This window comes from Mesoplodon mirus (assembly GCF_964341445.2).
Source record: "Mesoplodon mirus genome assembly, chromosome: X".
NCBI lineage: Eukaryota > Metazoa > Chordata > Mammalia > Artiodactyla > Ziphiidae > Mesoplodon > Mesoplodon mirus.
The window spans coordinates 448,675-461,355 of NC_138981.1; positions in this window are offsets into that span (position 1 = coordinate 448,675).

Genomic DNA, 12,681 nt, shown 5'->3' on the forward strand with positions numbered 1-12,681 from the left:
CTCCGCCGAAGAAGCCAGTGCTTGGATGCCAACAATTTTATTCACTGCCGTGAACTCAATTTCATCCAAGGAGCTGCAGGACCCGTGTGGATTTCAATATGGACTTCTGCATCCGAGGCAGGGGCCCCGTGCTCTGCTTGCGCGCCCGCCCCCCTCCCCTCCGCCTGAAAGGTAGCAATAACGAAACGCAATTGAAGACCTCGCTGAGGTGGTGGTGGTCGTGGGGACCTCAGTGTTTCACGTTGTGACCTTGCTAACTCACCATCTTCATGCACACGTTTGGCCCCAGAGCACCAGATTCAGGATTCCTTGTGCCATAGGACAGGCAACTTTATAACTTTTCCAGTCTTTGATTCCCGAATGACATTTTTGGCTGTTTTCCAGAATTCAGATGCAAAGGACTTGCACTGGGGACACAGGGGCACGTGGTTTGAAGGTATAATACTGATGCAGCATCCACGCTAGTGACATGCAATTAAGTGCAGTAAAGTGCAATATTGTAAATATTATAGATTTAAAAAAAATTAGCTGTGCACTCTTGACCCGTCAGCTTCGGACTTCGAAGGGCATTACCTCCCCCTGCATGCTGCGGGGCCAGTGCCAAAATGACCGGGGTGGGGAGTGCTTTGGATTCACGGAAGTAAGTGTGTGGCTTGGGATGGAGCAGGATGGCGGGGAGGGGTGCCCGGCTGGGGGGGCAGGGGCTGAGCTGTTTCTGGGAAAAGGAGAGCCTGGGATACCTCCTCCAGGCAGTGAGTTTTAAGATAATGTTTTCTAAGGGTAGCCAGTTCTAGCTTTTCTTTCATCCCTTTTTTTTTTTTTTCTGTGCATTGGTCCCCCTCCTCCCCCACTGTGTAAACACCAAATAGCAACTTGTCTGAACAGCTGGCACAGAATGGGAAAAGTCTCTTGACATGATATAACCAAAGCGTTCAGGGTCCCAAATCGTGCACCTGAGTTTAAGGCAATGTGCTTTGCATGTGCTGTGTGAGATCTGGGGGGCAGTGCACCCTTGCTGGGCTTGTCTACCTCGAAAATGAGCATCTCTGGGTTTTTGTGGGTTTTCTTGTCTTGTTTTTTTTTTTTGCCTTAGTGAACCCAGGCCTGCTCAGATGGAAGTGACCATCTAGTTCTCCAAAGTCCAACCGTTCACTCTATTTCCAAAACAGCTTTTCATCTTTCCAGATTCGGTATTGCTGACTGTTTTCCCTTACCCCTGATTTGGGTACATATCTCTAAGAAGAAAAAAAATATCTTTCTTCCGTGTAAGGGAATACATTCTACGTTTGCACTGACCTGAAATGTAGATTCATTTGTATCATCTGAAACGCTTTGAATCAAAAGGCCCCTTCAACATTGTTTTTTCTAATTTTAAAATTTCTGCAAAGCTCTGAAATGATGGAGAGAGGGACGAGGAAAACACAGTATTTTTAATGCATTTGCGACTCCGCCCCCTCCCCCAACCCCCCCACCCCACCCCTGCATGAATGGCATTATGGAATTTGCCTCATTTGTGCAGTTCTGCTTCTAAACAGCTGTGAATTTTAAAAGGTCCCCTATATAAGCTGAAACTTTGCTTTAAATTTTTTAAAAAGATGCATTTCAGATCCACTTCAAATGAGCCACTTTCATCCTGAAATTTAACGCTGGGCAAACGTTGGAGGTGAGATGTATACATCCCTATTTTTTTTTTAAGGTCTACTTTCCATTTTATCTAAACATAACCCTCTGTCACCAACCCCTCCGCAAGAGCAGACTCTCTCCACGTGAACAGAAAGGCATGAGATCTGCTCCTGGGAGAAGCTGAAGTTTTAAAGTAGAGCTGCCCAATGTCGGCCAGGGCTGGGAGGCTGGTAGCCGCAAAGGCCTGCTGGATGGTGGTCATCTTGTCCCTGTTTCTGTTTCTTCTTTCTTTCTTTTTTTTTTTTTTTTGCGGTATGTGGGCCTCTCACTGTTGTGACCTCTCCCGTTGCGGAGCACAGGCTCCGGACGCGCAGGCTCAGCGGCCATGGCTCACGGGCCCAGCCGCTCCGCGGCATGTGGGATCTTCCCGGCCCGGGGCACGAACCCGTGTCCCCTGCATCGGCAGGCGGACTCTCAACCACTGAGCCACCAGGGAAGCCCCGTCCCTGTTTCTGTTTGGCTTGATTCGGAAGGTGAGCCAGGTGGATGAGCCCCCCAGAACAGAACAGACTCTGAGCTGTGTGAGGCTCAGTGCTGTCAGAGCAGCTGGCGTGGCTTCTGTCCCTGGAACAAAGTCCAGAGGACGTGCTGCAGGGTGTCCAGGGTGGAGGACATCCTCTTGGCATCCTCTTTTTTCCAGGAATTTCAGGACAGAAGCGAGCTGTCAGCCCAAGTTGTGGTCAGTTCTTCCCAGCCCAGATCTGTATCCGGTTTCTCTCTTTTCGGCTGTCGGGAGGGTGTGGGTTGGAGAGGATGCTTTGTGTGGGTCCTGGTCTCCCAGGGAGGGCATCTGGATTTTGCTTTTTCCCAGCGGCCATAAGGCATTAAATTTATGGGGTGGACGTATTTTGGCTGTTTTTGGTGCTTTCTGCATAAGACAAGACCCCTTTTCAGAGTCGTTCACGGCACTTCCAAATAGCACGTTTTCGAGGGTGCAGACCAAGAGAGGAGTATCACCTGGAAAGCAAACTGGACGGGTCTCGTCGGAGGGCCACTGGATGCGGGGTTTTTGGTTGTGAAACCCACGTGAGAGCCTGGCTGAGCTGCAGGCTGTGTCTTGCCCACTCGACGTGGGGCTGTGTTTTCCAAGATGGGCTCGGCCACGGAACGGGTTTCCTCTTCTGAGACCTTGGCCAGAGAGGACTTTTAGGAGAGGAGCCGCCCGGTTTACCAAAAACTGTGCTCTTCCTCAGCTTGGTTGTTGCTGTTCTTTCTCATTCTTTACAAATTCACCCTTTTCTTCCTTCTGGCATCAGCCTGGGAAGCTTGCAAGTTCATCTCACAGGGGAAGATATTGCATTGATTGGGTCTTAGCATCGGATGTAGTTTCAGTGATGAAGCATCTGACTCTGGCGTACTTAGAGAAGCTCTGCGGCTTAGCCTTGCTAAGACCTAGAAGGAGGCGCCTTCCAGAGGGACAGGGGTGTCACTTTTCGGTCAGTTTTGATAGGGTGGCTTTCTTCACCGAGGCAAAGTGTGGGCCGGCTGAGGTTCCTGTATAATGTAGCTGCAGACAAAATGAACGACACTCATGTGTTTTCAACCTTGCTAAGTTGGTCATGCAGGGTGGTTGGCGTCCCCAACCTGGGAAGCCGGTCCTCAGAGCCTCACATGCCCCCGGGGTGTAGGGACGCCCACCCCCGGCCCATCTTGCTCCCATCCGAGCTGGGTACCCCAGCTGCCTCCTCTGCCTGCAGGCACTTGTGTCCTTGGCCACGAGGTCTGTACAGTGTGGGGACATCTGGACACTGAAGTGGGAAGCGGCTGTGTCTGAGCTCATGACCACCCCTCTCCGTGCTGGTTACTACCCTAGCCCTCTGCTTCCATCGGTGAGTTTCACTTAAACCTTTTAACGTTTCCCCGAGTACAAGGGGGTCACCCCCAGCCCGCTCCTACATGGCATTGTCACTGAATCCTAGGATAGCCAATAAGCTGACTTCAATGACAAACATATCTGAGGCACTTTGCTCCTTTCCCCCCCCAAGTTTGGGAGGTTGGGATGGCAGAGGGCTTTTCTGTGGACACGCTCGACATTTAAAAAGAAAAAAAAAAAAAACTGGTGCCTAATTTATTAAAAAATAGCTTAGGAATATGCGGATTTTTCAACACACATGAACACGATGCAATTTATAAATGTTTTATTGAAATTTGATATTCAATGAGAAATCAGTTGAGGAATGTAGAATAATATCAAGTTTCAAGGCTATTAAACGCGCTATTTATTGAAAGGCGATGGGTTCACAGAGCCAGCCCCGTCGTACGTAGAGCCCCCATCGAAGAGTGGCAAGGTTCTCTGCTTCCTGATAGTGGTCGTATGTGGATGTGTTATTTATTTTTTTTCCTTTGGTTGAAAGTTCATAAATATGTGCTATTTTAATTATGTTGAGTGTAACTTTGACGTTGCCTTGCCTTTATTTTTATATGTTTTAATCCTGTTGCTTTCTTCTCCCCCGACTTTATAAGCAGTCAGGATGATTTAAGATACAGCACCTGTGTCTGGGTTATGCATACAAGGTGTGTCTGGACCTACAAACCTTTTCAGGGATCGCTTAAAATGAAAAGAAATCACACAACCCTCTGCTATTGTGGGGAAGAAAAACACGCCGAAGGTTTTTTTGGCCGTGCTCGCAGGCCCCCGACACAAAATGCCCTCAAGTTTAGTTCTAGTTACAAAGTGTATTTTGTCAAACCATATGGTATGAATGTACATCTTGTAAAACGGAGATATAAATAAACTTATAAATATTTGTATTCACATGTTAAAAAAGAATTCTCACCTCTCCCCAGAGGAGACAGATGGGAAAAAAAATCCCAAATCCCAAGTCCACGGTGGCTGAAAGTAGTTTTGTCTGCGGGGCGATGCCCAAGTGTGTGTGTGTGTGTGTGTGTGTGTGTGTGTGTGTGTGTGTGTTTCTGGTGGGCGTCTGGCATCCACTTCTGCTCCTATAACCCTCCCCTTGAGGAAAGGTACATTCCCCCTGAAGGTGGGGAAAGAAAAGAGAAAAAAGAATCTCCACTTCGAAGCAAGTCTGAATTTGGGGGTAGGCAGCAAGGGCATTTGTGAAAAGTCCACCTGCTTTGGTTTCCAGTTTAAAATTTTCCCTTTTGTTTGATTTCTTTTGGAACCATGTGTGGGTTCTCCAAAAGGGTGTTGCAGTGATGGTGGAGCCCTTTTGGGGGAAAAAAAAAAGAATAAATGGAAAAAAAATCAACTTTTAAAACGAGACCTTTTTTGGCCTGTGCTTTTTATCTCCTTCTGGAAAGGAAAGTTAAAGACCTGATGTCGCCATTCTCTGATGGCTTCCCAGCTTCAATAAAAACCACATATGGGGCTTCCCTGGTGGCGCAGTGGTTGAGAGTCTGCCTGCCGATGCAGGGGACACAGGTTCGTGCCCCAGTCTGGGAAGATCCCACATGCTGCAGAGCGGCTAGGCCCGTGAGCCATGGCCACTGAGCCTGCGTGTCCGGAGCCTGTGCTCCGCAACGAGAGAGGCCACAACAGTGAGAGACCCACGTACCGCAAAAAAAAAAACAAAAAAACCACATATGGGAGGGAAAAAAGGCAGGCAGACTTGGGGGGGTGGGGGGAGGAAGCCGCCTGAGGGCCCAGGGAGGCAGTCTCTGCAGCTGGGGGAACTCTTCGTTCGGGGAAGGGTGGCAGCCCCCCAGTCACGCATCCATCACTGCCCTGGTGTGCCGAGGGCAGGTGGATTATCTCCTGTGGGTTCCGGTGACTCTGGTCCTAGAAACCTTGTCAGACAGGGAAGGAGTTTTGAGGACCTTGGTCTTTGATGCTGAGTATCCAACTTGAGATTTCCTTTTCTTTTCTGACTCAGATGCCACAGAAGTGGTCTACGCCCAGAGCTCTTTTCCCCAAGCCTGTTTGTGTCCTGGATGTAGGATACGGGGGGCCCAGGTCACTCAAAACAGGGTGTCCTCAAGGTCCGAGTGACCAGTGGGCAGCCCCAGGGTGCAGCCTTGGAGGGGTTTCTGATGGCCTTCTCAGGCACTCAGTCCCAGGCCTCCAGAAAGCTCTGTCCTTTTGGGGCCAATGCAGCCAACTCTGGTCATCCCAGCCTCCACAAAATGTAATCGGCACGGTTATTTTGCAGTTAAAACAGCCATAAACGTCCAGCTTTGTTCAGCAAATCCGCTCATATTGTTTGACATTGTTTGAGATCTTTTCCCTTCTAAGCAGACACTCGCTTTGTTGCCAAACGTAACTCATCCGTTTCCAATAAGAGCAGGTCTAGTCGACTCTGTCTTTAAGACGTTCTTAGAGTATTTGAACCTAAAACGTCAGTCGTCCTGCCCTGAATTTCTTTCTGTTTTGTTTGTTTGTTTGTTTGTTTGTTTGTTTTTCCCATGGATTGTGCTGCGGACGATCCTTGAACTCAAACTCAGTTTCATTTTTCTTTTTAAATTATTTTAACTTGCACCCACGGATGCACCTTGGGGAAGCATGGGCCTGGGGGTTTTCGGAGAGCCGTTTCTCATGACCGGTTCTCAGATCCCTAAACTGAACATGAAAGCACGTTTGCTTTGCCTCCTGCAGACGTGTGTTTCCTGTATCCAGGTTTCTGAGGCTTCTTCTGGGGCGTCTGCCTTTCAGAGTCAGTCACAGGAAGCGTGAGGATGGAAGGGAAAACCACGGACTGGCCGCCACACACGTCCCCCCCACACACACGGATGGAGCCCGCCAAAGGGCTCATGGAGCCGTTGTTGGAAAAAAATAAAGTCGTTTTCAATTTCACCAGCGTGTCTGTCTTCCCGGCGAGACGGAGCCCAGACAAGAGATGGGGGTAATCTGCGTGCAATCCCATGGTCCTTTCCCAGTTTTATGGGATTTAAAAAAAAATAACTTGATTCCTTTTTGTTGAAACGTTGACATTCTTAGAATAAAGGCAAACATAGAGTGTTGCCAAATCTTACTCGTTTGCACATCAATACTACAGATTTTTTTGTTTTGTTTTGTTGCAGTTGATTGAAACGATAAGGCTTTCCTTCTTAGAACCTTTGTTTATGTTGTTTACCTAAAATCATGGAGAATTACCTTAAGATTCTAAAATGTTCTAGCTTCAGCTACTTCAGCATTTTGGGATAATATGCATAGTTCTTTCAGCGGACACGGGGGGAGGGAATACAGATGCCATCAGTGGTGTCCAGTTCCCTCTGGGACCATCTTATCTCTTGGCATGTGTCCTTGGAGATGTGTGTTACCGTGTGCCCAAGAGACCTCAAGGAAGCCGGTTGGAGCCATCCTCCTAGGTTCTTCCTATAAAATGAGAAAGACCACTGACTCAACCTATCGATGTTTAAATAGCCACAATGTGTTTGCCATATTTAATAAAAATGCACCAGCGCAGAAAGATGTGTTGAGAATGGGCTGGAGGGGGAAGAGGAGTTGTGGATCAGACACAAGGAAGCAAGTCAAACAGAGGGCAGTAGAAGGATGCGCTGATCGGATCCGATCAGACAGGGACTGTGTTTTCTCCCTGGCGGTATAAGTATGCTTCTGACTCATGTCAAGGCCAACCAGTCCTGGCAACGCTGGGGTCTCCAGACCCAGCACATGGTCTTACTTTTGTCCCATATTCTTAAGATCAGGAGGCCCCACAAGGAGCAGAATATGCTTTCATAGGGACTGTGGTGAGCAGGTTGCCCTCCATCCTACCAGACCAGGAGGGACATGTGTGACCTATGAACCAATGCCTTCAGGAAGGACTGTGAGTTTTCCAAACTGGTCAATTAAAAGGGTGTGGTGTGTTTTACCTTCACCACTATTTATGCAATATATACACTCTAGAGGTTCTGCACTGCAGTGTTACAATACAAAGATACCCCAAATGGGCTCTTTCTCCCAATGAATCCTCCCCAAATTATAATGTGGTCATACGTACAATCCTTCCAAAGAGACAATATACTCATATGTGAAATCCTTCCAAGGAGATAATACACAAGTAAGGCTTTAACGATTGCTGGGAAAAAAATAGAATATCATGCACACACACACACACACACACACACACAGAGTAGAAACATGTAACCCATTCGAATTATGTTGTGTATTCAGGAAGTTCAGTGGAGTATGACCACACGTTCTGGTGGATTTATTTGACTCACAGAGTTGGCAGACAGTCATGACTTTGGAAAACCATGCATGCACCGACCACACCAGTTACTTGCAAAGTTTCTGCATATCCGGGGGTCCAGGTGACCAGGTATCAGAGCATAGCACTGAATGCTGGAGGTTGTGACTGAAGGATGAGACTTCCGTACATGACTAGAGCTATGAAGGTGCCCAAGGTGGTAACGGGTTGGGCACACGTGTGCTTCCTTCTCAATGCGTTTCAGAGAATGTTTGATGGTTTGGGTCATTTCCTAGGGAACTAGAAAGTGTGCAGTTTCTGCACCTTGACGGAAGGTGAAGGAAGAATTCCATAGAGGAGCACAAGAGAGAGAAACCAGTGTCTGGGACGAAAAAAATCCCTCCTTCCCTCCCTCGCCGAGGTAAGTAGGGTGGTGTATGTGAGACGTCAGGCAGCCACCGCCATGTCAGCCCTTGTAGGACCACAGGGCGTGTCCTTAATTTTCTCCAACTCACAATACCCTGTCGGGGAAGCTTTGTGGTGCTGCAAACAGGATATGGAAGTCATTGTTAACGCTGATACATTGTAGACACCCGAGCTTCTCTAAGGTTCTTGACAAGCCTCATCCAAGATGAAATGGTACATAAGCAATCACTGGATATTCAACCTTAAGTCTTAGGAAACCATTAGGAACAAAACAATTTGACTCCGACTTGAGACCTAGTACTGGCTAAGTTTGTACCAACAATGCCAACTGATACATTTGTGCCCAGCAATTATGCTCCTGATTCCTTCTTCTCTTCTGACAGAGATGCCTGCAAAACACATCCGAAATGAAGGTGAGGCTGTGCCCCACCACTGACTTGCATCAGAACCAGGCTTGCTTTTCACTGGGGCACTGTGCAGGTTTACCATGGCCAAGGATCACAAACCAGAATTTTAAAACCACAGACATTCATCTTTCCCCAGTCCTGGAGACCGGACGTCTGAGGTCAAGGTGTCCCAGGGCTGAGCTCCCTCCAGAGGCTCCCGGGGAGGGTCCTTCCTGCCTCTTCCAGCTTCTGGGGGCTCCAGGCGTCCCTGGGCTTGTGGCCGACTCCCTCCCGTCTCTGCCCCTGTCTTCACGTGGCTTCTCCTCTGTGTCTGTGTCTCTCCATTTCTGTCTCTTAGAAGGACCCTGTCATTGGATGTAGGGCCACCCTCATCCAGGAGGACCTCATCTCAGACCCTTCACTTCATCGCATCTGCAGAGACCCTGCTTCCACATAAGGTCCCATTTCCAGGTTCCAGGCATCAGAACCCAGCATCCTTGCAGACCATTGTGCAGGCTGGCACAGCCCTCACATTTCTTGGGGTTCCGTCTTGGGCATGTGTAGTTGATCCTGGGTCATGAAGGTTGTGGTTATACCTCTGGACCTCTTCCTTCTGACCTGGGTGCAGCCTCAGGGAGGTTGAAGGGGGAAGTGACCAGTCACTTATTCCTGAGATTTTAAACACACGGATTCCTGGACCAAACACACAGCAAGGGGGATGCGGCTGAGAGATATGAGTCGCAGGAAAGGTTTTGAGCTGCAGGGAAATGAGCTCTCAGATCTTAGTTGTCTGGGAAACTTGCTAAAATTCTGATCTTCTTATTAAAGAGAAGAGACAGACAGAAACACCAGACGGTCCCCACAGAGACTTACGACATTTCGGCTTAGAACACAAGGGCTCATTTTTGCTTTATACGTAATTCAGAAAAAGCCATAGAAAGAGGAACCGTGCCATATATATATATATATATATAACACACACACACACACACACATATATTTGGAGAAGGATTTTCAAAAAACACAGTTAAAATGCTCTCAGGAGGCGCAGCACTTTTTGTGTCTGGGAGTCCTAAATATAGATTCTCCAAACACATGACCATGGGTGGAAATGGCATGTACTGGACATTTATTTTCAATGTCCAGGCAGTGAGATCCTGAGAGGGGCACATGGCTGCTAACAGCCTGGGGCTGACCCCATGACACGGGGGCCCTTGATTTGAAATCTTCCCAACACACAGTGCTGACACATGGCTTGGGTCTGTCTGGGTGGGCGTTTCGTCTGCATCTGTCCTCAAACCTCATGGTGGTGCTCTTGTTAGATAGGGTATCCTGTTTCTGGATGTGGATTGAGAAACGTGAGAGGTGTCTTCTGGGTTCCTTGAGTTGTTCCAGCACTAATGTGAGCTAATGACCTAATTAGTTATGCTCTGTGGCAGAAAGGTCTGCATCATCTTTTAAATCTTTTTTTTTTTGCAAAGTCTATTTTTTATTTCTTCATTGAAACATGAGTCACATTCCCTAAAGTTCACCCTTCACCCTATTAAAGTGTGGAATTCAGTGTTTTTTGTTTTTGTTTTTGCACATTCACGATGTTGTGCAATCATCACCACTACTATGAAATTCCAGGACATTCTCATCGTCCTACAAAGAAAAGTCTGTACCCATCAAGGACTCACTTCTTAAGCTCCAACCCCATCCTCTTTATTCCTTTATTCCTAGGCAACAACAAATATCCTTTATGTCTCCACTTGCCTGTTCTGGACACTTCCTATCAATGGAATCACACACTGTGTGTCCTTCTGGGTCTGCTTCTCTCACTGAGCATCCTGTGTTCAAGGTCTATCTGCGTTGTAGCCTGTGTCAGAGCTTCACTCCTTTTCATGGCTGAGTCACATTCCACTTTACGGATGGATGTCTTTCTTTTCTTTCTCTCAGAGACACAAATTGGAGTAAAAAGTGTTGAAACCTACATCACAAGAACCTCTGTGTGTGGGCAGGAGTGTACCTCAGACCCCTCCTCTGTATTTGAGGTGGTGTTCCAATTGGACACACACACAGATTTCATAAGACTTGAATGTTAAAAAATACAGGCACACCTCATTTTATGATGTTTCTCAGATACCCTTTTTTTCTTTTTTAACACATTGAAGGTTTACGGCAACACTGCATCCAGCAAGTCTATTGCCACTGTTTTTCCAAGAGCACTATCTTTAAATAAATGATACTTTTTAATGTGTAATTGTTGTTTTTAGAGACAATGCTATTGCACAGTTAAGAGACTGCTGTCTACTGTGAACATAAGTTTTAGAAGTCCTGGGAAGCCAAAAAGTTTGTGTGACTCACTTTATCACGATATTTGCTTTCCTGAGGTGGTTTGGAGCCAAATTTGTGATATTTTAGGGTTCTGATTGTATCAACAATGATGGAAAAACAACCCCCCTACGTCTTACCCTTCTAGTGGACCATCTGTTTCCATATTCCTATATTTTTTCCAGGCTCTGACTATAGTTTTTACGTAGTTATAATAATACTTTATGAAATTTTGGACTTTTCCCACCCAGCACATGCGTGTGAGGTAAGGCACGTTAATTTATATGAAGAAATATGACTGCCAAACTAACCCAGAGCCGTGTGACAGCCAACACAAACGTTCGTTCTTTTACGCCTATTGGGAAAAAAAAAATCAATTTCAAAAGATCACTTAACACAAGTGGAAAATTGGGTTACGTTGCATGATCCCACCCAGGCTGAGGCCACAGAACCGTGACGGCGATTCATGGGGCCACCTCTGTAGTGGCCACAGGAAACGTATTATTAACAAAATTATTATTGTTTCCAAGAGATTGATGTTTTCTGGACAACTGGGAATTTATGATGAGGTTGGATAGAAGTCATTGCAACCAATGGAGAAAGGCTTTGCCCGTGTTCTCTGCAGGGGAGCACCGCTGGTCATTCTTTTGCACCTAGACCTCATCCAAGCGGGCTGCTTCTTAATGGCATGTTCTGCTCTCAGGGGGTTTCCAGCCTAATGATATGTCATGGAGTGTTTTAGGATCAGCCCAAGCTCAGAGCCTACCTGCACCTCGACATTCTGCAGGTCCAGCCTGGTCTTCATTCCATCCCTGACACATTCATTTTCAAAAGTGAGCCCGATGCTTCTGGTTCTTGCCCTGAACCTGTGTCAAGTGCATCAATCCATCGAGTTAACTATCTGTTGTCGTATGTGGGAAACATTGAGCCAGATTCTACAGGAGTAACCTGCCAAAGATGATGAGGTTCCTGACTATTGCTGATGGAATTGTGATCCCCACCCCCTGAAAAGATATGTCCAGGTCCTAATTCCCAGTACCTGGGGATATGTAGTATTTCAGACAAAAACCATAAAAATTTTAATCACATTCACCGGTTCACTCAGTCCTGTGTAACTAATCCATTTTAAGTTTTATGAAGCCATAGAGTTTTTCATTGGGATTCTTTAATTTCTTAGTCAGTAGTATGATCTGAAAGTTCAGAAACCTGTACTTGTCAAAAAGTACTTTCTGTGAGTCTTCTTGAAGATGAAGCATTTTTGCAAAAGCATCAGAGTAAAATATTAACTGCCTATAAATGACAAAAGACTTAAAAAGGCATGGTTAATATTTGATTATAATGGAATTGATAAAGAAACTTGGTTACTGTTATGACCACAACATTTTAAGATAATAACTAGAATTATGACATAACATTTTATTAGGACATACCCAATTTTCAGGAATTCCATATAATTTCCAGAACATTTATATTAATGACATGTACCCCTATAATATAACCTAGGAAGCTTTCTCACCACTCATTTGACAACACTTTCCCATGTAATTTAACATAATGTTAATTGGTTTAATCTCTCTTTTGGAGATGCTTCAGAGGCCCTTTGGAAAACTCAAAGTGAGCTCTAAGTCAAATGAAATTTAATTGGAATTTGGGAAGTTGGTCAAAAATAACCAGAAGTTTCAAGACACTTGGGCAAATAAGATAAGTCTCTGAAATAATACTTACCTACTTAACAAAAGTAACAATAAGACTTTAGAGGCAAATACAGAAAGGTACAACAGATC